This window comes from Budorcas taxicolor, chromosome 1 (genome assembly GCF_023091745.1).
Source record: "Budorcas taxicolor isolate Tak-1 chromosome 1, Takin1.1, whole genome shotgun sequence".
NCBI classification, from domain to species: domain Eukaryota; kingdom Metazoa; phylum Chordata; class Mammalia; order Artiodactyla; family Bovidae; genus Budorcas; species Budorcas taxicolor.
In genome coordinates, this window is record NC_068910.1 from 214,278,368 (window position 1) to 214,304,188 (window position 25,821).

Sequence of the window (25,821 nt, forward strand, 5' to 3'; positions counted from 1 at the left end):
GAGGGGAACCATGCTAAGGCCCCCTGTTACTCAGAGTGGCCCTGTCCCCATGAGCACACGCTGCTGGCCGTGAGTCCAGGCTGAGCAGGATTGTGGAGCTGAGTGGAGTGCTGGTTTGCTGCCGTTCCCAGCAGCTGCTTAACCCGACTCCATCATCAACCTTCCTCATCTCACCAGTTCTTAAAGAAGCATCCTGTGATTCCCAGCTTCAGTGGCAGATTTCTAGGCCGAATGCTCTGTATAGCTCCAAATACCAAATGTGGGGACTTCAGGGATGTCACTAAGTAACACCCCTCTCCTGCTCACATGACTTCTGAAACAAAAGAATACATAGAGCCAGATGTGTGGCAAAACCAGCAGCTTATCAGCCACAGTTGCAGGGTTGGAGGACTTGGCTTCGGCAGGCAATCAACTGGGCTGGTGCGTGCTGTCCAGGCCAGCCCTTCCTTCCTGCCGGACTCTCTAGCCTTTGGCACAGCCCAGTAAGGCTTGGTTTGTATCAGATTCACTCCCCCATGACTGCTGGCTGGTACTGGCTGTGGGAGGACAGGGAAGAAATGTATTCACTTATTTACACATTCTCTCATTCATTCATTCAGCAAATGTTTATTGAGCACCTAGTAAACACCAAGCTTGAACAAAACAGAAAATAATTCTGCTCTCATGGCACTTCCATTTCAGAGACAAATCATCAGAGTTTATTGCATTTTACTGAATTTGTTCTAATGAAACTCCTTTTTTTAATCTGTAAGGAGAGGTGATAAGAAAGGCACTAATGGACTTTTCTTCTCATGAGGAACAAACAGTACATAATTCTCCCTAATCATTCTGAAGGAGCCCAGTGAAATTTCTCTTTGGTAAGTGGTTGGACAAATGTCTGGCCAAGCCCCACTCTGGGGCTGGTTGGGGCATCTCCTGTCCGTGGACCCACAGACACTTCTGCTGCTCTGGCTTGTGACCCGGGCCATTGGGCTGGTTTCTGATTTCCCTCTGGAGCCGTGAGTTCCCAACTGCACACATAGCTCAGTACCTAGAGGTTTGTGAAATTAATGAATGAGTTGGAGATTTTGAGCCTGGATAACCTGGGATATGAAACGTTTATAAATGAAAATAGAGACCTTGGAGAGATACTTGTTTTTCAGGGAGAAACAGGTGAGTCCAGGTTTCAATCCTGTGGAATACCTAGAGGACAACCTAATATTTCCTGTGTCTGTGGCTACTGGGCTCCTAGGTGGTGCTAATGATAAAGATCCCGCCTGCCAATGCAGGTAGACGTAAGAGACCGCGGTTTGATCCCTGGGTCGGGAAGATCCCCTGGATGAGGGCATGGCAACTCACTCCAGTATTCTTGCCTGGAGATGCCCATGGACTGAACAGTCTGCAGGGTCCCAAAGAGTCGGACACAACTGAAGTGACTTAGCACGCATGCCTGCTCATGCAACCTTTTGCAACCTTGAGAGGAAGGAGAACTAAAACCCTCTGACCAGTCACACCCCGTCTTAGTCTGCACATGTCTTTGTTGTCCCACTTTTTTTTTCAACCAGCTTCAGTCTTTGAAGATGGCATCCAGTTTCTCATTGCTCCTCTCACATATTAATGGCAGGACAAATCTGGTACCCTCCGTGGACACATGGATGTAATTAGGCTGTTGCTGTGGGGGTGAGTCTCCTCTGAATTGTCATGAGAAAGATTATAAATAAATCAAGGACAAATAAAGCTGATTGGATACCAAGGGGAATAACATGAGCTCTGGCTGAAGGAGGAGGAGGAAGCATCTCAGGCCTAACAGCTCAGACAGGAGCAGCGGCAATACGCCTGCGACCGCCTCCATCTGAGGACCGGGCTTTTGTGTGTCAGTTACCATATAGCTCTGCATCTGTCCACCTTGTGGATCATCATATAATCAACACTTCCGAGAAAATGGTGTTTGTCGTGTAAATGTATGTGTTTCATTGCTGAAAAGTGGAAGTGTTAGTCACTCAGTCCTGTCTGATTCTGCAACCCCATGGACGGTAGCCCACCAAGCCCCTCTGTCCGCGGGATTCTCCAGGCAAGAATACTGGAATGAGTCATTCCCTTCTCTGGGGAACCTTCCTGACCCAGGGATTGAACTTGGGTCTCCTGCATTGCAGGCAGATTCTTTAACATCTGAACCACCAGGGAAGCCCCATTTCACTGCTCAATGGGAAAAAATAACCAGAGGATGGGTATTTATGGCTTCATATACATTTAGTGCCATGATCTGAAATGCACATCATTTTTTATTTAACTTAACTTTTAATTGGAGGATAATTACTGTACAATATTGTGATGGTTTCTGCCATACATCAAGGTGGATCAGCTATAGGTGAGGGCGGGGACATATGTATATCAAACAGCATGTTTTTTTAAAAGGTTGTACTCTGTTGGGGCAAAAGGTTTTGGGGGAAGAAAAACTGGCTTTAATTCTTAATTCTAGTTTTTACTTTATATATATATTTTTAATCATTTGCATTTTTTTCTCTTTTTTTTACAAGCCCTTGTGTTGAGGGTTGACTTTCAATAGATCACAGTGAGGGAGCTCTTCTGCCACATAGAAAGTCCCCCCCAAAATTCGCTTTAAATTGCAAATTTCATCTAAATTTCCCCAAGCTCTCAGCCCAGCAATCCTTTTGTCTTGCATACTATCCTGACACACTCCATTAATCTACTAAACAACAGAAGGCTGTGCAAAAACAGACTCCTATCTTGCAGAGATAGTTGGGTCAATTCAGGTCAAAGTTTCATTGGTGTTGGCCCAAAAGCTATTGGGAAAACTGTAAAATGAAGAGTAGTTACAATGTGATCTTTAAAGCAGATTTCAAAGATGAAAGCAGAACAAGACTGGTTTCTGAACACAAAATGTTTTTCTTTTCAAATTGGCACACAGATATAGTTCCGTGTTCTTTAAACGACAGCTGTGTATGAACCGATGAAAACTCATGTCTCAGAAAGACTTTGCAAATATTAATACACTCGATGGCAGTAAGTTTCCTTGTGCTTGTTGTTGTTTAGTTGCGACACCTTTTTGGACTCTGCAACCCCATGGACTGTAGCCTGCCAGGCTCCTCTGTCCTCCACTATCTCCCGGGCTTTGCTCAAATTCATGTCCGTTGAGTCCATTGAAACCTCAAGTTTCCTTTGGGATGTCATATAAGTAATATTTTCTGATGTTTTTCCAAAAAGGATAGTAAATAGAGTTATCTTTTGATCATATAAGATGGAGTTTCAGGACACAGTCCCCTCAATAAGGCATGTCACCCATATTGGTTTCCAAGTGCTGCTCTAACAAAACAACACAAAGTGGCTTGAGCAACAGAAATTTATTGTCTTCCAGCCTTGGACAGAGGTCAGAGGTCAAGGTTGGGGCAGGGTTGGTCCTCGGGAGGGCTGTGTGGGATGTCTGTCTGGTGCCTCTCTCCTAGTTTCTGGCAGTTTCCTGGATATGGCAGCAGGACTTCAGCTGTTGGCTCCATGTGTACATCTGTGTCCTAACCTCCTCTTTTCAAAAAAAGGCCAGTCAGATTAGGACCCACCCTACTCTGGAGAAGGCAATGGCACCCCACTCCAGTACTCTTGCCTGGAAAATCCCATGGATGGAGGAGGCTGGTAGGCTTCAGTCCATGGGGTCGCTGAGGGTCGGACATGACTGAGCGACTTCACTTTCACTTTTCACTTTCATGCACTGGAGAAGGAAATGGCAACCCACTCCAGTGTTCTTGCCTAGTGAATTCCAGGGATGGGGGAGCCTATGGGCTGCCGTCTATGGGGTTGCACAGAGTCTGACACAACTGAAGTGACTTAGCAGCAGCACCTTACTCTGGTAAGACCTCATTTTTAACTAATTATTAATACCTGTGCAAAGACCTTGCCGCGGCCAGCACAAGCAAGAGTTGCACCTGCACAGGGAGAGAACGGAGTGGCCCCGCTAAGAAAAATAAGAGATAGAGACAAAAGATGGGGTTGAGAGGATCAGACCACAAATGGCTGATGCCTTTCTTTATTAGGCTACAATATTTATAGGATAAAATACGTGACTTAAGACATGCACAGGATTATTTTTTAACCTCAGGATACAATCACCAGACCCTTACCATTGTGTACAGAGCACTATAAGATTATCTGTCTTACCTGTTGCAGAAACAAGACATCTTGGGGCCTTAAGGGCTATAAAAATTCTTGAGGGTGGCGGGACAGGGAGCTTAGGAACGTGCCTAAGGCTCTGCATATCTGCCGAGCAGCTCCCAAGACTTAACCCTTCACGGACAGTCCCCCGCAGACCTCATGTCTAAATAAAGTTCCATGCTGAGATCCTAGGGGTGAATTTGTGGGGACGCAGCAGAACCCATCACATCCCCACCGTGGTGCTTGTGCAGCTCAGGAGATGCCCAGCTCCAAGCTCTGCATCCTGGTCCACCCTCCTGTTTCTCTTCCAGGTGTCGCTGTGCCTCACTGCCATCCCCCTGCCCAGACCCCGACACTGGCACTGGGCCTGGACTGTCAGCTTTACCCCCAAAAGCACCTCCTAGTTCTCCTTTGACTTCTGCTCTCTGTGGAGCCCAGGCTGCCTGAACCCTGGCTAGAGGTCTGACTCCAGGCCCCCTCTTGTAGACAAAGGGAATGTGTGAGCTCTCAGTACCATGCCATCCTGTTCTGCACACACAGGGACCAGCAAGCCTTAAAGAAAGAGCCAGGGATGAGGACACAGAAATGCTACGGGGACAGCTCTTGTCTTGCAACATGATGTGGGGCACGTTAATGAGCCCCTTGTCCTAAGGGCTCTTTTGAGGTTGGGAAAGCCAGGGTTGAAAAGTCTAATATTTTGCTGAGATCACTTTTAATGCCTCACACCATCTAGGAAACAAATTCGTGTCCAAAACACCCAACCTGTCAGACAGAGAGCTTTGCCTGGAGCTGCAATCACACCAGTAATACTGCTGACAAAGGGCAGCTGCAGGTGTTCAGGAGGGAAGCAGGTGGGGTGCGCCTGGAGATTTAAAAACCAATCTTTACAGTTCAAATGGGGAATAATCATTGACTAGAGGGTCTCAGTGGAATCTTTTGCCTTTCTAAGAAAATTTTTTATTAGGATCTCATGGACTTGGTCATTTACAGCTGTGAGATTTGGACCACAAAGAAGGCAGAGTGCCAAAGAATTGATGCTTTCAAAACGTGGTGCTGGAGAAGACTCTTGAGAGTTCCTTGGACTACAAGGAGATCCAATTAGTCAATCCTGAAGGGAATCAACCCTGAGTATTCATTGGAAGGACTGAAGTTGAAGCTTCAATCCTTTAGCCACCTGATTTGAAGAACTGACTCATTGGAAAAGACCCTGATGCTGGGAAAGATTGAAGGCAGGAGAAGAAGGGGTCAACAGAGGATGAGATGGTTGGATGGCATCATGGACACAATGACCATGAGTCTGAGCAAACTCCAGGAGATAGTGAAGGACAGGGAAGCCTGACATGCTACAGTCCATGGGTTTGCAATGAGTCAGACATGGCTTAGCAACTGAACAATAACAACAACGTAGACTTGGGCTGCAATGAAGACAAATCTGTTTACTCACTGTCTAGAGCTGCTAGTGGCTAAATGTAACATTTTTCTAGTGGCTGTTTTATAAGATCTCCAGGTCAGCTATATGAGCTCTATCCAAACATCTACCTCTGTTTCATGAAGGATTCAGGTCACTTTGGGCTATGGAAGAGTACAATCTGAATGTGTGATAAAATCTTAGTATTCTTTCTACAATTTCAGAAGCTATGGCCTTTCCTGATCTTGGTATATGATTTCTGAGGAAGGATTTGCTTGAAATAAATATCTAGATGCCCAGATAAAGAATGTAGCTAGTGAAATCTCAGCTCCTCAGTTGCTCCTGGAAATAGATCATTCTAGACAACCAAGCTGAAAGGTAACCTTCATTCTCCCTGGAACATTAAAATCTGAGTTGCATTTTTACTTTTTTTTTTTCTGGAAGTGTGTCCTGTTTTTTATCTTTCTTTTTATTTTTATAAAATTTTTATTGGAGTATAGTTGATTTTGATTGTGAATATATTAAATACCACTGAACTGTTCACTGTGAAAAAAAAATCTCTAAATACAGATGAAAATTTGCTGGAGAGGAAAGACAAAATTCTCCCTGATTGAAAACAATTAATTTTTATTTTTATAGCACTTTTATTAGAGTAAGTTGATTTACAATGTTGCTTAAGTTTCAGGTGTATAACAAAATGGTTATACGTGCACATATACCCCTTCTTTTTAAGCTTATATTCCCATGTAAGCCATTGCAGAGTGTTGGATAGAGTTCCCTGTGCTTTGGGGGCTTCCCAGATGACACTAGTGGTGAAGAACCCGCCTGTCATTGCAGGAAGTGGAAGAGACACAGGTCTGACCCCTGCTTTGGGAAGATCCCCTGGAGGAGGGCATGGAAACCCACTCCAGTATTCTTGCCTGGAAAGTTCCCATGGACAGAGCAGCTTGGCAGGCTATAGTTCATGGGGTCACAAAGGTTTGGACATGACTAAAGCAACTCAGCACACATGCACGTTTAATTAAATATATCAGTGTACCATGGTCTTCCATAATTACATCATGACCTCAGACATGCAGTCAATCCACTTGCTAGTTTAATTGTTGTCTGGCCATCCAGGGAGATCCATGCTCCTTTTGGAGCTCTTCCTCATGGGTTATACTCTGAAGGTCTGCATAAGGAGTGTCTGTGCTCCCCCCAACTCACTACTTGAAGCCCCAGTCTCTCATGGGATGGTATTTGAAGATGGAACTTTTGGGAGGTGATTAGGGTTAGATGAGCTGAGAAGGGGGCCTTCATTTGGGGTTGGTGCCTGATCAGAAGAGACAAGAGAGAGCTTTCTCTATCTCTGCTGAGAGAGGACATGTCAAGAAGGTGGCTACCTGCAGCCAGTAAGAGGGTCCACACCAGAACCCCATCCTTCTGGCACCTTAATCTCAGACTTGCAGCCTCCAGAACTGTGAGAAGATAAATGCCGGTTGTTTAAGCCTCCCTGGTCCGTGGCATGTTGTCATGGCAGCCTGAACTGACTGAGGTAGACTCTAACAGTGTTCTGATGTAAGGAATAGGTGTGACCCAACCTGAGCTAATTGGACACATCAGCCCTAGAAGCGGATCTTGAGCAGAGGGAAGGAAATGAGAATAGTTGGAGTTCATTCACTGGAGACGGAGCCTCCCTGACCGGACACTTCTTGCTGAGGGTCTCTTGAAGCTGTCCATTTTCTTATCTGAGTCTCCAGTCACCTGCACTGACACTGTGCACTCTTGATGTTTTTCTGATAAATCCTCCTATTTAATCCAGACAGAGTTGCAGTATGTTGCTTATTTGTTGTAGTGTGGTTTTTCCAGTAGTCATGTACCGATGTGAGAGTTGGACCATAAAGAAGGCTGAGTGCCAAAGAACTGATGGTTTTGAATTGTGGTGCTGGAGAAAACTCTTGAGAGTCCCTTGAACAGCAAGGCGATCAAGCTGCTCAGTCCTAAAGGAAATCAGTCCTGAATATTCACTGGACTGATGCTGAGGCTGAAGCACCAAAACTTTGGCCACCTGACGTGAAGAGCCAACGCACCGGAAAAGACCCTGATGCTGGAGGAGAAGTGGGCTGAGAGGATGAGATGGTTTGTAGCATCACTGACTCAATGGACATGAATTTGTGCAAACTCCAGGTGGTAGTGAAGGACAGGGGAGCCTGGGGTGCTGCAGTCCATGGGGTCGCAAAGAGTTGGATAGGACTTTATGACTGAAATCCCAATATTTACCAGGTCTGTCAGTCAATGTATAAGCTCTACATGTTGAAAGGTTGTTGTTGAATTACAATGCCGGGATTCTTGGCCCCTGGAGGAGAAGAATTCAATCTGGGGCCAGAGACGAGGCTTGATCGCTCAGAGCTTTTGTGTAACAAAGTTTTATTAAAGTATAAACGAGACAGAGAAAGCTTCTGACATAGGCATCAGAAGGGGGCAGAAAGAGTACCCCGCTGCTAGTCTTCAGCTGAATGTTATATAGTCACAAGCAGCCTATTAATGAGAGAAAGGAATGTCTCAAAACTCAGAATGGCACCAGGCCCCTCACACATAAGATGTATTTGGGGATAATCTTGGCACCAAATGGTTTATCTTGGGCCATGAAATGATTAACTTGAATCTTGAAGAAGGGCAGAGCACCATACAAATAGTTTCATTTACATAGATTAGAGGAACAATATCGGAGTATAACATACTGGTTTATCAAGTAGGTTCTGAGCCCAAAAGGCAGAACCAACTTAAGACAGAGTTTGGGGTAAAAGCATAGTACATTAGCTTAGCTTAAGATAAATATTTCCATAAGAAAAAGGCATTGGTTAACTTCAGGTGAAACCAGGTGTCATTATGGCAACACAGAATTTTAAGAGAAACCTCCTTTTAAATTTGTATAGAGAAGGAATATCGCTAGTTTGTTTCCTCCTGCCGCTTAAGAGAGATAAAAATGTCTGACACTTGCAGGCTGTTTCCTCTGTTTGGAGACCCCTGGCTTTCCTGCCTGTTACCCTCTCAATATCTTACTGGTTCTCTTTTTATAGGATATTATAGCTTTACTTTTATGGTTACCATTGGGTAATAAATTTCTGAAATGAAGTTGATAATTAGATGACTTTTGACCTATTTGATTATATTTTGATGGAGTAACCCAATGGTAACACTAAAATTTTTCCCTGTGTTGAACTTCTCATTATATTTAGGAGAGAGGCCTGGGGAATGGTAGGAAAGAAAAATGGTATGTTCAATAAATAAGCTTATGCATAAGTTAGCGTTGATAGGCATTGGATGCTTTCAGCTTTGCTATAGAATATAAAACTACTAATAACTTGCATAAATGAGTAGGAAACTACAAATTACTTTATGGGTAGGAAATTCTGAAAGACTTATGGTATTGACTTTCATTGACATTATGTAATGGGAAAGAGTGAAGTGATTTAAGATGAAAATTGATTTACAGAAATGTTCATCATGGTCTTTTATTTCCATGGAGAAGGGCTACTGATGTATTACTCATATTTTAATGTCCACAAGCCCTAGTGAACATTAAACTTCAACAGGATATGAAAAAGAATTGTGAAACATTGAATTTTAAGCCAGGAGTGGTTGATATTTCAGTCGCAACCCTCAGCTGAGTCAAGACTTGCAGAGGTGTTTAGAGCAAAATAGATGTCTATTCAATTAATTAACCCAACAAATAATCATTGAGCCAACTCTGATCCTGCTGCTGTGGTGTCTGCTGGGCATAGAGTGTGCAATATGCCCTTTGCATCAAAAAGGTTATAGTCAAAAGGAAGGCATGAAAGCACACAAACAAGGGCAGTAAGTCATCGGCATCCAAGACAAACTCATTTAGAGCAATGAAGCCTAAAGGAGAGGCTGCTCAATATTTTTTTAAACCCCCGGGGGCATGCACTGGGTCTTTTGTCCTTTGATCACTAAGACTTCTCTAGCTCCCAGGCTTCTCTCGTTGTGGGGCACAGGCTCCAGAAGGCATAGCTTCAGTAGCTGTGGGTTAGTTGCTTCACAGCGTGTGGGATCTTACCTCCCTTACCAGGGATCGAGGGACTTCCCCTGGTGGCACAGCAGTAAAGAATCTGGCTGCAATGCAGGAGACGGGGTTCAATACTTGAGTCAGAAAGATCCCCTGGAGGAAGGAGGAAATGGCAACTGACTCCAGTATTCTTGCTCGGGAAATCCCACAGACAAAAGAGCCTGGTGGGCTACAGTCCATGGGCTCCCCAAAGGGTCAGACATAACTGAGCAACTGAACAACAATCAGGGATTGAACTGCCATCCCCTGCACTGGAAGTTGGATTCTTAACCACTGGTCCACCAGGGAAGTCCCTGCTCAGGCTTTCAATTGATTGGAAGTGAGAAAGTGTCCAGGAATGAAGTGTTGTGTGTGTGTGTGTGTGTGTGTGTGTGTCTGTGTGTCTGTGTGTGATAATTCTGGGACAGTCAAAATGTAAGGAAAGTTCCTAAGATAAAGTAGAACCAGGGCTTCTTTATGCAGCTCTTGGTGTTCTCACGGCAGATAGGTTTGTCTCACGGAGCAGACAAACAGATATGTTCTCACAGAGTAGTTTGTCATTCCCTTCTCCAGCCTGCTCTTTGGAAAAGGCCCTGATGCTGAGAAAGATTAAAGGCAAAAGGAAAAGATGGTGACAGAGGATGAGATAGTTGGATGGTATCACCGATGCAATGAACAAGAACTTGGGCAAACTCTGGAAGCTGGTGAGGGATAGGGAAGCCTGGGGTGCTGCAGAGCCATGGCATTGTAAAGAGTCAGACACAACTTAACTGAACAATAGCAGCAAAGGCAGGGTGGGTTGATAAAGGCGAGACACTCAGTATGACCCAAATATTGATATGAGAAGAGATGCAGAGAGGACCAAGGCTGGAAAGGAAGGTCAGGCCAGACCTTGGCAGCGCCTTTGAGCAAGGGTAGGCACGTTGAAATCGATCCACCAGGTACACAGGAATCATGAGCATATCTAAGTGGCGGATTGAAGCAATCAGATTTATGTTTCATCTTTTTGGTAGATGCATGCTCCTGCATGCTCAGTTGCTCAGTTCTGTCTGACTCTTCATGACTCCTTGGAATGTAGCCAGCCAGGCTCCTGCTACCCTGGGATTTTCCCAACAAGGATACTGGAGTGAGTTGCCAGTTCCTTCTGCAGGGGATATTTCCCACCCAGAGATCACCCTGTGTCTCCCATGTCTCCTGCATTGTAGGTGGGTTCTTTATCTCTGAGCCACCAGGGAAGCCCTGTTGGTAGATGAGAAGAGCCAGATGAAAGAAAGGAAAAAGTAGGCACCGGAAGACCCACTGAGAGATGGCTCTGGGGATTGGTGGGGAAACAACACGAACTTGAGTGATAGCAATGGCAGAGGAGGGATATGGCAGGGCTGTTAATGAGAAAAGTGTGATCAGGCTTGACTTCTGATTTGAGCTGAATTGGAAATAGTTATGCAAGAAAGGGAAGGACTAAGATGACCATCAGGGCTAGGTCTCAGGTAGACAGTGAAAATTCATTATACAGAGGAGAAAAAGCAAGACTAGGGATGTTGAACTTGAGATGCTTAGAGGACATTCACATATATGACCAGGAAGCAACTGGACGTTGAAGTAAGGAGCCCAGCCCGATCTCTGGCTTAGACATGCACTTTGGGAAGTTGCCAGCATGAAGACAGAGTTAAAAGGATAAAGTGAATGTGATCGTCCAGGGAGACACAGTGGGATGAAGAGAGATCACCATTCGTGGGTGGGCAGGAGGAGACCAGGGCACAAAGAAGATGGGAGGAGGTAGTCAAGGAGGACCCTGGTGAGGGTGTGTCCTGAAAACAAGGGGAGAGTGGCTTCAGGAGGGAAGGAGCAATCAGAAGCCACAAGTGCCCCAGAGAGGGTCTTGTGAATTTCCATAGCATCGTAAGTTGTTTGGGAAAAGGATAAGTGAGGTAAGACTCTGAGAGTCTCTTGGACTTCAAGGAGATCAAGCCAGTCAATCCTAGAGGAAATCAACCCTGAATATTCATTGGAAGGACTGTTGCTGAAGCTGAAGCTCCAATACCTAGGTCACCTGATGTGAAGAGTTGACTCATTGGAAAAGACCCTGATGCTGGGAAGGATTGAAGGTAGGAGGAGAAGGGGATGACAGAGGATGAGATTTTTGGATGGCATCACCGACTCAATGGACATGAGTTTGAGCAAACTCCAGGAGAGTGTGAAGGACAGGGAAGCCTGGGGTGTTGCAGTCCATGGGGTTGCAAAGAGTCTGATGTGACTTAGCAACTGAGCAACGAAAAATGAGAGAATTAGGCTAGTATGCTAGTCTTCGGATCAATTACTGTAAAAGAAGTGATGCTCTGGGTCCCATCTCTGAATAGCAAAATGTGCCCTTGCTGCAGTGATATATCCTTCCCTTCTCAACTCCTCTGTGCTGTCAGGATACAACTGAGCATCTGAATGACATGTGTTCTTTTCCCCCATCACGTGATTTCTCAGCCTCAGCACCACTGACACTTTAGACCTGCTGGGTCTTTGTTGTGGAAGTGTCCTGTGCATTGCAGCAGGCTTAGCAGCATCCCTGGTTTTACCCACCAGGTGCCAGTTCCTCCCTCCCTCCCCCCAAGTTGTGACACCCAACAGTATTTCCAGACAATGCCCAGTGTCCCCTGGGGAATAAACTGGCCTGGAGGAGAGCCATGACTCTAGATGCATAGCAAGATAGATCAAGCTGCACCTTCTGAAATGTTTGCCAGGATAGGAACACAGAATATGGAAATAGATTTTACACGAAAACTGTCTCAGCCATAAAGTTGTCTCAGAAAAGATATGTGTGGTGATGGAAGCAAAATAACAAAGTAATAGAGACCTTAACTGTTAGAGTTAAACAGATATGTTCTTATTTTTTTTCTGAAGCAGTAAACAAATTGTCTCCAGAAGGAGGAGGAAAAACTGTAAAAATCAGTAATAAAGAGGGATGTGCACTCAGTCCACATGCCCTTATATATTAAACATGGAGAACTCATGCCAGTAACCATTTGTTTGAGGCCACTGGTGAGCAGGACCCATCTATCACTTTGGTAATAGTCCTTATAGATCTTCAGTGGTTTATTAAAATACCAACTCAGAGTCATGTCATCTGTTCTCTACCTCTGTTTAGCTCAAAGCAAATAGTGCAGTGTTCTTAGTTCTTGAGGCAGACACAAAATTTTCCCTTATTCATTTGGTTTGGTTTACGCTTTCCAGAATTTGGGCAATATTCACACTCATTAGCAGGTTCCTTCTTCCCCTGCTTAAGTTCATAAACCAGTGGACTGCATACATCCACTAGTGAGGGTTTTCTTCTGCTGAATATGCAATTGTGACTCCCTCTGGTTTTGGGGAATGGTCCGGATTCATCAGTTCCTTCATTCAGTCAATCAACAAACAAACATGGCATGCTTGCTACACGTGAAACACTCCACCACTCACTGTGGAGAATGGATGGAGCTACATATAGAATGGGGGCCCTTTATTTTTGCTCAGCTTGAGGAGGGAGGCAATAAACAAGTAATATAAACATATAAGAGAGCAGGAGCCTGGAGGGCCACAGTCCATGGGATTGGAAAGAGTTGAACATGACTCAGTGACTAACACACACACTAAATATGTAAATGGAAAGGTGAAATGAATACAAATTATAGGGGACAAAAGCAGAGTAATGTGATTGTAATCAGGATGCAGTGAGATCAGGGGTTTGGTTTAGGTAAGATGGTTGGGGAAGGCAGACCTGAGGAGACAGTATTAGGTCTATTGCCTATAGGATGAGATGAAGCCAAGAATTTCAGGAGCTAGAATAAGATAGAGAATCCTTCCAAGAACAGGAAAGACCACAGTCTGGTGAGCCAGGGGCTGAGTGGTGGGAAAGAATACTGGAGAGAAGAGGGAAGTGCAGATCATAAAGACCTCTTTGCATTTGAATTTTGGTCTCAAAATTTCCCTCAGAAAGGGAATACAGTGAAGGCTTAAGCTGGAGACTGAAGAAGGCTGTGTATCTAAGGTTTTAGAATATTATTTTGCCTGCTATCTAGGAAGTGAATTGGAAAAGTAAGAGTGGGAACAGAAAGAATAGGAGGAGGCCATTGGATCTGTGATAAAGGATGGTGGGGGGCTGAGGGTGGTGGGAGCGGAGAGAGAGGTGTGAACTGACCTGAGATGTGTGTTGGATGCAGGACAGATGGGATGTGTTTAGCAGAACAACAGCCTCTTGAAGATGTCTATGTCTAATTCCAGAATCTGTGATTATGTTACCTTCTATGGAAGAAGGACCAAGGGCCTTTTGAACTTTTGATGCTTTTGAACTGTGGTGTTGGAGAAGACTCTTGAGAGTCCCTTGGACTGCAAGGAGATCCAACCAGTCCATCCTAAAGGAGATCAGTCTTGAGTATTCATTGGAAGGACTGATGTTGAAGGTGGAACTCCAATACTTTGGCCACCTGATGTGAAGAACTGACTCTTTGGAAAAGACCCTGATGCTGGGAAAGATTGAAGGCAGGAGGAGAAGGGGATGACAGACCATGAGATGGTTGGATGGCATCACTGACTCACTGGACATGAGCTTGAGTAAACTCGGAGTTGGTGATGAACAGGGAGGCCTGGCATGCTGCAGTCCATGGGGTCGCAGAGTTGGACACGACTGAGCGACTGAACTGAAAGTGAATGGATGGAGGAAGGACTTTGGAGAGGTAAGAATATAAATCCTGAGATGGGAAGATTATCTTGGGTCACCTGAGTGGGATGATCTAATGGAACCTTAAAAGCAGAGACTCTTTCCTAGCTGAAACAGAGAGACACAATGGAAGAGATTGAAAACATCCGAGGGACTCAACCCATCATCACTGGCTTTAAAGATGGAGAAAGGGAACAGAAAGCCAAGATGTGTAGGGGGCTTCTAGAAACTGGGGAAGACTCTGAGCTGGTAGCCAACAAGGAAAAGGGCTCTCAGTCTAACAACTGCAAGGAAGACAATTCTGCCAAGAGCCTGAATTAGTAAGGAAATGGGCCCGCCCCTAGGGCCTCTGGGTTTCCCCAGGGGCTCAGCAGTAACCCATTCCAGTACCCTTGCCTGAAGAATCCCATGGACAGAGGACCCTGTGAGCTACAGTCCATAGGATGGTAAATAGTTGGGCATGACTGAAGCAACTTAGCATGTGTGCATGAACTGCAGTCTCCAGTAAGGCCATAATTCTGCTGACACCTTGATTTTAGCCCAAGGAGATTCATGCCAGACTCGTGGCTTTTAAGACTGTTAAGGTGATAAATTTGTATTGTATAAGCCACAAGACTGCGGGAATTGGTTAGAGCAGCAATAAGAAAATAACACATAGAGCTTCATGGCTGGTTGAATGTGGAGGGTGGGAGGACACAGAGGGCCCACCTAGGCTTTCATCTTGATCACCCAGTGGGCAACAACATCATATAATGAGGTGCAGAAAACTCATGGAAAAACAGATCATGGAGGGTGGAAACCAGATTTCTGTTTTGGTCACTGATGTGTTAGAAGCCTGTAAGATATTTAAATGGAGGTACTGACTGGTTCCAAATAGGAAAAGGAGTGCGTCAAGGCTGTATATTGTCACCCTGCTTGTTTAACTTATATGCAGAGTACATAATGAGAAATGCTGGACTGGAAGAAACACAGCTGGAATCAAAATTGCCGGGAGAAATATCAATAACCTCAGATATGCAGATGACACCACCCTTATGGAAAACAGTGAAGAGGAACTAAAAAACCTCTTGATGCAAGTGAAAGAGGAGAGTGAAAAAGTTGGCCTAAAGCTCAACATTCAGAAAATGAAGATCATGACATCCAGTCCCATCACTTCATGGGAAATAGATGGGGAAACAGTGGAAACAGTGTCAGACTTAATTTTTTGGGGCTCCAAAATCACTGTAGCTGGGACTGCAGCCATGAAATTAAGAGAGGCTTACTCCTTGGAAGAAAAGTTATGACCAACCTAGATAGCATATTCAAAAGCAGACACATTACTTTGCCGACTACGGTCCGTCTAGTCAAGGCTATGGTTTTTCCAGTGGTCATGTATGGATGTGAGAGTTGGACTGTGAAGAAGGCTGAGTGCCGAAGAATTGATGCTTTTGAACTGTGGCGTTGGAGAAGACTCTTGAGGGTCCCTTGGACTGCAAGGAGATCCAACCAGTCCATTCTGAAGGAGATGAGCCCTGGGATTTCTTTGGAAGGAATGATGCTGAGGCTGAAACTCCAGTACTTTGGCCACCTCATGTGAAGAGTTGACTCATTGGAAAAGACTCTGATGCTGGGAGGGATTGGGGGCAGGAGAAGAAGGGGACGAGAGAGGATGAGATGGCTGGATGGCATCACGGACTCGATGGATGTGAGCCTGAGTGAACTCTGGGAGTTGGTGATGGACAGGGAAGCCTGGCGTGCTGCGATTCGTGGGGTCGCAAAGAGTCAGACACGAGTGGGTGGATGAACTGAACTGAAATGGGTGATCATTTATATAAGTCTGGGATCCAGAGGAGAAGTCTGAACTTACAGTACATTTTTGGACTAGAAAGAACACAGGTGTTATTTACAAATGTGGGAGTAACCAAGCAGGCCTAAGCAGGGAGTGTAGATGGAGAGGCGGCACTGAAGTCCATTCACAGACGTTGTAATAGGCAGAGGTTGTGTAGGACAGTGAAGAAGAGAGCACAGGTGACCAAAAAGGAGTCCAGAGTGCTGGGGAGAAGGGTAGGAAGGACAGTATCAGAAACTCAGGGGAGGCATGTGTCCTGTAAAAGAGGAAGGGACTGTGCCTAAGGCTGCAAAGGTCTTGTGATGACGGCTGCAGAGGTCTGATGGGGTGATGACATAGAAGTGCCACTGAATTTGCCACTGGTCGTGGTCCTTGACAAGACTGCATGAGTAGAGCAGTGAGAATGGAGGACAGATAGGACTACAAGGGAGAGATGGCAGGAGGTGGGGGTGGTTAGGTGCCTAAATTCAGACAGTGTGTCTAACAACCTGTTTTGCAGGAAAGAGGAGCAAAAAGTGAAGAGGCTCTGGCCAGAGTTGACTAAGAGGTCAAGAAATGTCTTTTAAAAATAGATCAGGTTTGTGTGCTGACATGAATAATCTGGTATGGAGGAAGAAGTGTATCTGGGTGGGAGAGGGAGGGAGGGAGAGAGAGGAATAGTGAAGAGTAGAATATCTGAGAAAAGAACAAGAGACAGGACCCGGAAGACAAGCAGAGGAATTTACCAGTTTGGTTCACTGTACCAGGAAAGAAGGGGAGATTGATAGAGACGCTGGTAGGTCTATAGATTTGTTGGTGGGAGGATGAAGAAGAATAAAAACTTCAGGCAGCATCCTAGCCTGGACTTTCTACGTGAGTATTCCCTTAAAAGCAATTTGGGGGTCATAATCCAATATGACTCATATTTCAGCTATAAGGAAGGAGGACACTGAATCACTTTGATCCTCTGACATTTTTATGATTGTGCTAGATACATTTATGACATCTGTAAGAAAAACATCTACAATGCTGAGCAAAATAATTTCTTTGGGAAGGCACATTAATGGGCAAAAATAACTACCAGACTTGCCTCTCTTCCTTCTTCAGACCTCGTGATTCTTTTAGTCATTTTATTGGTAAGTATCTGAGAGGTTGACCAGCAAGCCCTTGTCAAGACTTTGCGCTGCCATCCAGCTGTGGTAATGGTGTCCTTTTGAGTAAAACCATTTGTCTTCCCAGGTGAACTTGGAACCAGAGATAGTCTCTATTGAACTGACATTATAGTGTCTTGATGGCTAAGATCCTGGAGGCATCTTTTTCCTGAGTTATCTGGACTATTAGTACATGCATGGGTTTTTAAGACTCAACAAGGAGAAAGAAAATATTAGAATTTTTATGGTAGCAACTTTTATCTTATTCTCTGAAAAATTTTTGTTTATGACAGTGTATACAGAATATTGTGTGTTTGTGTGCTCTGTCGTGCCCAACTCTTTGCTACCCTATGGACGGTAGACTGCCAGGCTCCTCTGTCCATGGAATTTTCCAGGCAAGAATACTGGAGTGGGTTGCCATTTCCTACTCCAGGGGATCTTCCTAATCCAGGAATCAAACCTGTGTTTCTTGTGTCTCCTACATGGGCAGGTGGATTCTTTACTACTAGCATCACCTGGGTAATACAGTAATATATGCAGGCCATTTACAGCTTAATAAGACTCCATAGGATAGTGACTGTGTTCAAAACCTGTATCCCAAGAGAGGAAAGTGGTCAAAGTCATTTGTGGACCATCACTCTAAATACCTGAGCCACTGACTAAAGTATTTTTGCACTCATCATCTCTTTCTCCTCCTCCTCCTTCTTTTAAAGAGACCTCCTGTTCCCATAGCATGATGTGATGGGTTGCTTTGAATGGTTTTGCAGCCTGGCAGGAATGTACCCTCCACACAAGGATAAGCAAGATCTGGGCCTGGTCTCCTCTTGACAAGGAGAATTTATCTGCGAGAGTGGAGTGGGCAGGGAGACCAGGACAGATGGCTGAGGGCCCTCCCAGGTTGACCAGATGTCGAGGCGTCAAGTCTATGAAGCCTTCATTTTGATTCTGCGCCACCAGGAAGGCAGCAGAACAGTCTGGCTACAGCAGGAGTTTTAAGCCAAGGGTCCTGCCCACCCAGTGTATTCTCCCTCAGGGGGTGGGTTCTGCCTCTCAACCACAGGACCCCGGGGAGTCACTCTGAGCACTGCTGAGAAAGTTCTGCGCTAGAAGACCCTTCCTCAGCCATGGACTTCTTGTTCCTGCTCATGCGTCTATCAGTGCAGACTCTCTTCTGCCCAGTGCACTGAAGTTGTGTGTGTCTCTGCTCTGCCTGGCTGTCCAGCACTGCCAACAACTTGTGAGCCCTGACCTCCACATCCCCAGCATGACCTCTGCATCCCCAGCACACTACCATACCACGTGTTGTTCCCCAAACCCTCACTGCCTCACTGCTGACCCGGACACACTCAGGCACACACTGCCTTACCTGCACAGCTAGGCTTAGTTCTCAGCACACGGCTGCAGCCTTCCCTGCAGCCCAACCCCCTGAGGCTTTTGTAAGGATTTTTCACAGGCTCTTCCTTCTTGCTGACTCTGGTCCCCATTTCTACTTTCCTTTCCAGGCTTGCTTCAAACTTCTTCTGCAAAGAGGTCCCTCAGTTCAGTTCAGTTCAGTTGCTCAGTCGTGTCTGACTCTTTGCAACCCCATGAACTGAAACACGCCAGGCCTCCTCGTCCATCACCAACTCCCGGAGTTCACCCCAACTCATGTCCATTGAGTCAGCGATGCCATCCAGCCATCTCATCCGCTCTCGTCCCCTTCTCCTCCTGCCCCCAATCCCTCCCAGCATCAGGGTCTTTTCCAATGAGTCAACTCTTCACATGAGGTGGCCAAAGTACTGGAGTTTCAGCCTCAGCATCATTCCTTCCAAAGAAATCCCAGGGCTCATCTCCTTCAGAATGGACTGGTTGGATCTCCTTGCAGTCCAAGGGACTCTCAAGAGTCTTCTCCAACACCACAGTTCAAAAGCATCAATTCTTCGGCCCTAGGCTTTCTTCACAGTCCAACTCTCACATCCATACATGACCACTGGAAAAACCATAGCCTTGACTAGATGGATCTTTGTTGGCAAAGTAATGTCTCTGCTTTTGAGTATGCTGTCTAGGTTGGTCATAACTTTTCTTCCAAGGAGTAAGCATCTTTTAATTTCATGGCTGCAGTCACCATCTGCAGTGATTTTGGAGCCCCCCAAAATAAAGTCTGACACTGTTTCCACTGTTTCCCCATCTATTTCCCATGAAGTGATGGGACCAGATGCCATGATCTTTGTTTTCTGAATGTTGAGCTTTAAGCCAACTTTTTCACTCTCCTCTTTCACTTTCATCAAGAGGCTTTTTAGCTCCTCTTCACTTTCTGCCATAAGGGTGGTGTCATCTGCATATCTGAGGTTATTGATATTTCTCCCGGCAATCTTGATTCCAGCTTGCGCTTCTTCCAGCTCAGCCCTAGTAGTTACTTTATCTGGTAGCCTCTTAGCCATCAAATAAGGGCTTTCTTGTGGCTCAGATGGTAAAAAACCTGCCTGCAATGCAGGAAATCTGGGTTCAGTCCCTGGGTGAGGAAGATGCCCTGGAAAAGGGACTGGCCATCCACTCCAACCTCCTTGCCTGGAGAGTTCCATGGACAGAGGAGCCTAGCAGTCTACAGTCCACAGGGTGGCAAACAGTCAAAAACTACTGAGTGACTAACACTTTCACTTTAGCATTAAATATTATAGAGGGCCTTCTTTGGCTTTTAATTTGTGGTTCCTTCTTTATTCTTTTAAAATTGAGACATAATCAATATACAACATTATATTAGTTTCAGAGGTACAATGCAATCATCTAACATTTGTATATATTGTAAAATGATCATCACATTAAGTCCAGTTAACATCTGTTAACACCAGACACTGTTGAAACTTATTTTCTTATGATGAGAACCTTTAATATATTAAATTTTATTTTTCTTCTCATATTCAGAAATCTATGGCAAACTTTAAGTTGAAATGTGAGTATTTAACAACCCCCCCCCACACACACACACCCCCCACACACATTACTGTCCCATGACACACATGGTGGTCATGGGACAGTAAAGCAATAGATTTTCATCATTGTCATTTTGTGTGGTGACTCTCTTCCAAGAGTCTCACCTGACGGGTTTGGATCATAGAGGACCTTCCACAGAGAATGGAGGATGCCCTGGCTGCTTCTGAGTTGAGTCCTGAAGGACTGGCTCACAGAGAAAAGAGAGGAAGTTTGAGGGACGCCCTGCTAGAGAGGGAGAAGGAATCCCCACCCCTCCCGTCCTGGAGGATGATGGGGAGGATGATGGACTTAGAGGGAGAGGCCACCTCCCTTCCAGGCCGAAGTCCCAGGAAGGAGTGAACGATGCAGGGAAAGAGCTGGAAGGATGCTTGGATGGCCTCCTAAGAGGCTGAACCAGCATCTGGGGCTAGACGGGGATCTGGCAGCTCTGCTCCTGGTACCCTTACTTGTACAGGGAGAGAGAGCAGAAGGCTGTGGGTCAGCAGAGGCTGGGGGGCCAGATAACGAAGCTGGAGGAGGTTCACACTTGGCAAACAGCACAAATGACAAGGGCCACCAACATGACCAGTCAGTCCTGGCACAGGTGCCAAGGTGAAGCTGAGACCAGTGCCCTTCGTTCCAGTGACTGGATCAGACCAGCCTACCAAGAGGTGGTGGAATCATGGGGTGCGAGTCTGAAAAACCGAGTCCTTACCGAAAGGACTGGGAGCCATCTTGCCCATTTCAAATGGAAAACACTGGGCTCTTGATGGGCAAGTTTAAAGCTCAAGCCCTGGTGTCTGTCCTCAGCTTTTAAGGAGGATTATACCAATCGTGAAAAGGAAAGATGGTTCACAGGTCTACACAGTGTTCCAGCGGCAGTGATGACCCTGCCGTATTATGACTGTGTGTAACTGTATACAAGCCTGTGGTGCACCATTCTGTACTGATTGATTTACCCAGACATAGCTTCTCTGCACAGGCTGCCCAGAGGCAGGTGAGTCGGCATGCATGGCTGTGTGCCTGAGGGAGACAGTGCATATTTCCAGGGCCTGTGTCCCTGGGTCCCTAGCAAGGCCATTTGTGAAATGAAGTCATCAATATCCCACCCATCTGAACCCAAGGGGCTATATACCCCATGATTTTTTAACAGTAATGACTAGTAGCCACTGTGTGTTTCTTCTGTGCCAGGCTTTGCTCTGCATTCCTGCTCAGAACAAACCTTTGGTGGGTCTTCTCTTACTGAACTTAACTGACAGGTAAGGATATGGGGGCCTAAGTATTTATGATTTGCTGACAACTAGTAAGTGGGAGAGCGGAGAAGGCAATGGCACCCCACTCTAGTACTCTTGCCTGGAAAATCCCATGGACGGAGGAGCCTGGAAGGCTGCAGTTGCTGAGGATCGGACACGACTGAGCGACTTCACTTTCACTTTTCACTTTCATGCATTGGAGAAGGAAATGGCAACCCACTCCAGTGTTCTTGCCTGGAGAATCCCAGGGACGGGGGAGCCTGGTGGGCTGCCGTCTATGGGGTTGCACAGAGTCAGACACGACTGAAGCGACTTAGCAGCAGTAGCAGCAGCAGCAGTAAGTGGGAGGCTCAGAATCTGGTTTCATCAAGACTGTCTACAAAACCTGCTGTTTTGAAAAAACAAGTTCTGGTTGGTCCTTTTAAAAAATTGTTATTTATTTATTAGACTGTGCTGGGTCTTTGCTGCTCTGAGGACTCTTCTCTAGTCATGCTGGACGGGCTTCTCATTACAGTGGCTCCTCTTGTTGCAGAGCACAGGCTCTAGGGTGGATGGGCTTCTGCAGTCACAGCACGTGGGCTCAGTAATTTGGCTCCTGGGGTCCAGAGCACAGACTAAATAGTTGTGGCGCAAGAGCTTAGTCTCTCTACAGCATGTGGATCTTCCCAGATCAGGGGTCAAACACATGTCTTCTGCATTGGCAGGAGATTCTTTACCACTGCACCACCTGGGAAGCCCTGGTCAGTCTTACTAAAGAAAATTTTTGTGCAATTTACATTTTCATCAGTCCATTCTGGCATGCTTCTAATGGTATCAGAATCACCTAGAAACTGAATCACAATAATTTCACAATTCATTTAATGGCACCTTGCCATCAACAAATTAGCAATGGCTATCTGAAGAAGTTATTATACTGGCTGTGCTGGTATTTCTTGAGGTTTACCAGATACCTAAAGTCATAGGCCTTTTCTACATAAGATACACTGTATAAATGAGACTTGGTTTATCATCAGCATTTATAAAGCCAGACTGACGAAAAGAACTAGGTCTGGGGACACAAGCATGATCTTAATATAGTGAATGTTTGGCCTGCCCTAACTATTACAAAATCAGAAGCGTGAGAATATTCACAGCAAATGTTGTATTCTTTAATGCCTCATGCATGACAGGCAGCTTGCAGCTACACACACAGTAATCTTGGATTTACAAAGCCCTGGAAGTTAGGAGAGCCACACTAGAGTGCTGATTTAAGGAACTGCTGATGTCTGGGAAGAACTATTCAACCTACTTGAATTATTAAGCATGTGCCTTTGTGAGGATCTTTCCATTTCATTTTGCAAGTATACACATACTCTTGGGTAGCTTCTATAAGCTACAATACCCTGTTGGATATTTAAAGGTTATAAACAATGCACTTTTAGCTTTGTTTTTGCTTTAATGACCAAATAAAGGGGGTAAGTATTGAGTGTACTGGCTTCTCTTACCTGTGTTAGGAGTGATTTGGGGGAAAGTATTTTCACGTAACCATAGGGAGCCAAATAAGACACTTGAAAACAGTTTTTTCATTTTAAATTAAGATATAGGTTTCACCCCTTATTTGTTTCATTTTATTTGCAATTGAGTTAACTCAAAACAAAGAATATTTATTTGACTAAATTGCCTGTGTCGGTTGCCCTGATGTGTTTTTCTTTTCTGTTCTTTATTTAATTGTGATACTGAGTATTAAACCAGTACTAAGACAGGAAAGAAGATGAATAGAGTTTTCAAAGATTATATAGGCCCTTGGGCAGGACCTCTGAAATGGGAGCATGTCTGAGGTCACAGGCTTTCAAATTAACTGATAGGCACTTAATAGAAGGCTACCCTTCATGACAAGGGTGAAATACAGAGGGGATTACACAGGGTGACCAGGGCAGGCCTGGGACCAAGGCTGTGTCTGACTCATGTTCACATTGTCTTGCCTGGAGACTTTTATGGCCCTTGCAGCCCTGCCATTTGATCTGGTTTGGTCCAGCTGTAGTGACTCTTATGTCATACACTCCCACTTCAAAAGTCCTTCTCTTTTTCTCTATTCCTTCAACTTCAAAAAAAAAAACAAACAAACAAAACCTGAGGCAGGGCTGTATTTGGTACCCCTAAGAGGTTCTTGGAGTAGAACGCTCCAGCTCTAGCCTAGTGGGTTATGTCTCTAAGCTGAGCAGGACCGAATATTGGTTTACAGATGCAGGGAGCAGCTAAAAACCTTCCCAAGAAAGGCCAGAAGAAATAGGTTGAGGTGTCCTTCCTTTACCTGCTGTGGCTTCTCCCATTTAGAGGGATTTTTGCACATTGGTATATATACCTGTTGCGAGAGGGCATCAGAGGGCAGACACACTGAAATGATAATCACAGAAAACTAGTCAATCTAATCACACAGACGACAGCCTTGTCTGACTCAGTGAGACTAAGTCATGCCGTGTGGGGCCACCCAAGATGAGCAGGTCATGGTGGAGAGGTCTGACAGAATTTGGTCCACTGGAGAAGGGAATGGCAAACCACTTCAGTATTCTTGCCTTGAGAACCCCATGAACAGTATGAAAAGGCAAAATGACAGGATACTGAAAGAGGAACTCCCCAGGTGGGTAGGTGCCCAATATGCTACTGGCGATTAGTGGAGAAATAACTCCAGAAAGAATGAATGGATGGAGCCAAAGCAAAAACAATACCCAGTTGTGGATGTGACTGGTGATAGAAGCAAGGTCCAACGCTGTAAACAGCAATATTGCATAGGAACCTGGAATGCCAGGTCCATGAATCAAGGCAAATTGGAAGTGGTCAAACAAGAGATGGCAAGGATGAACATTGACATTCTCGGAATCAGCGAACTAAAATGGACTGGAATGGGTGAATTTAACTCAGATGATCATTATATCTACTACTGTGGGCAGGAATCCCTCAGAAGAAATGCAGTAGCCATCATAGTCGACAAAAGAGTCTGAAATGTAGTACTTGAATGCAATCTCAAAAATGACAGAATGATCTTTGTTCATTTCCAAGGCAAATCATTCAATAACACATTAATCAAAGTCAATGCCCCAACCGGTAATGCTGAAGAAACTGAAGTTGAACAGTTCTATGAAGACCTACAAGACCTTTTAGAACTAACACCCAAAAAAGATGTCCTTTTCATTATAGGGGACTGGAATGCAAAAGTAGGACAACAAGAAACACCTGGCAAATTTGGCCTTGGAATATGGGATGAAGCAGGGCAAAGGCTAATAGAGTTTTGCCAAGAGAACATACGGTCATAGAAAACATCCTCTTCAAACAACACAAGAGAAGCCTCTACACATGGACATCACCAGATGGTCAACAATGAAATCAGACTGATTATATTCTTTGCAGCCAAAGATGGAGAAGCTCTATACAGTCAGCAAAAACAAGACTAGGAGCTGACTGTGGCTCAGATCATGAACTCCTTACTGCCAAATTCAGACTTCAATTGAAGAAAGTAGGGAAAACCACTAGACCATTCAAGCATGACCTAAATCAAATCCTTTATGATTATACATTGGAAGTGAGAAATAGATTTAAGAGACTAGATCTGACAGATAGAGTGCCTGAAGAACTATGGATGGAGGTTCATGACATTGTACAGGAGACAGCGATCAAGACCATTCCCATGGAAAAGAAATGCAAAAAAGCAAAATGGCTGTCTGGGGAGACCTTACAAATAGCTGTGAAAAGAAGAGAGGCGAAAAGCAAAGGAGAAAAGGAAAGATATAAGACTCTGAATGTAGAGTTCCAAAGAATAGCAAGGAGAGATAAGAAAGCTTCCTCAGCAATCAATGCAAGGAAACAGAGGAAAACAATAGAGTGGGAAAGACTAGAGATCTCTTCAAGAAAATTAGAGATACCAAGGGAACATTTCATGCAAAGATGGGCTTGATAAAGGACAGAAATGGTATGGACTTAACAGAAGCAGAGGATATTAAGAAGAGGTGGCAAGAATACACAGAAGAACTGTACAAAGAAGATCTTCATGACCAAGATAATCATGATGGTGTGATCACTCACCTAGAGCCAGACATCCTGGAATGTGAAGTCAAGTGGGCCTTAGAAAGCAGCACTATGAACAAAGCTAGTAGAGGTGATGGAATTCCAGTGGAGCTATTTCAAATCCTGGAAGATGATGCTGTGAAAGTGCTGCACTCACTATGCCAGCAAATGTGGAAAACTCAGCAGTGGCCACAGGACTGGAAAAGGTCAGTTTTCATTTCAATCCTAAAGAAAGGCAATGCCAAAGAATGCTCAAACTACTGCACAATTGCACTCATCTCACATGCTAGTAAAGTCATGCTCAAAATTCTCCAAGCCAGGCTTCAGAACCATGAACTCC

At 45.0% G+C, this 25,821-nt stretch overlaps 1 non-coding gene across 1 annotated transcript; it reads right to left on the minus strand.

Annotated features, from left to right (window-relative positions):
• Positions 1-22,444: 22,444 nt before the first annotated feature.
• On the minus strand, positions 22,445-22,576 carry LOC128058342 (small nucleolar RNA SNORA72). Its single transcript, XR_008200451.1, has one exon. It is a non-coding gene; the product is annotated as a small nucleolar RNA SNORA72 (small nucleolar RNA).
• Between the last annotated feature and the right edge of the window lie 3,245 nt (positions 22,577-25,821).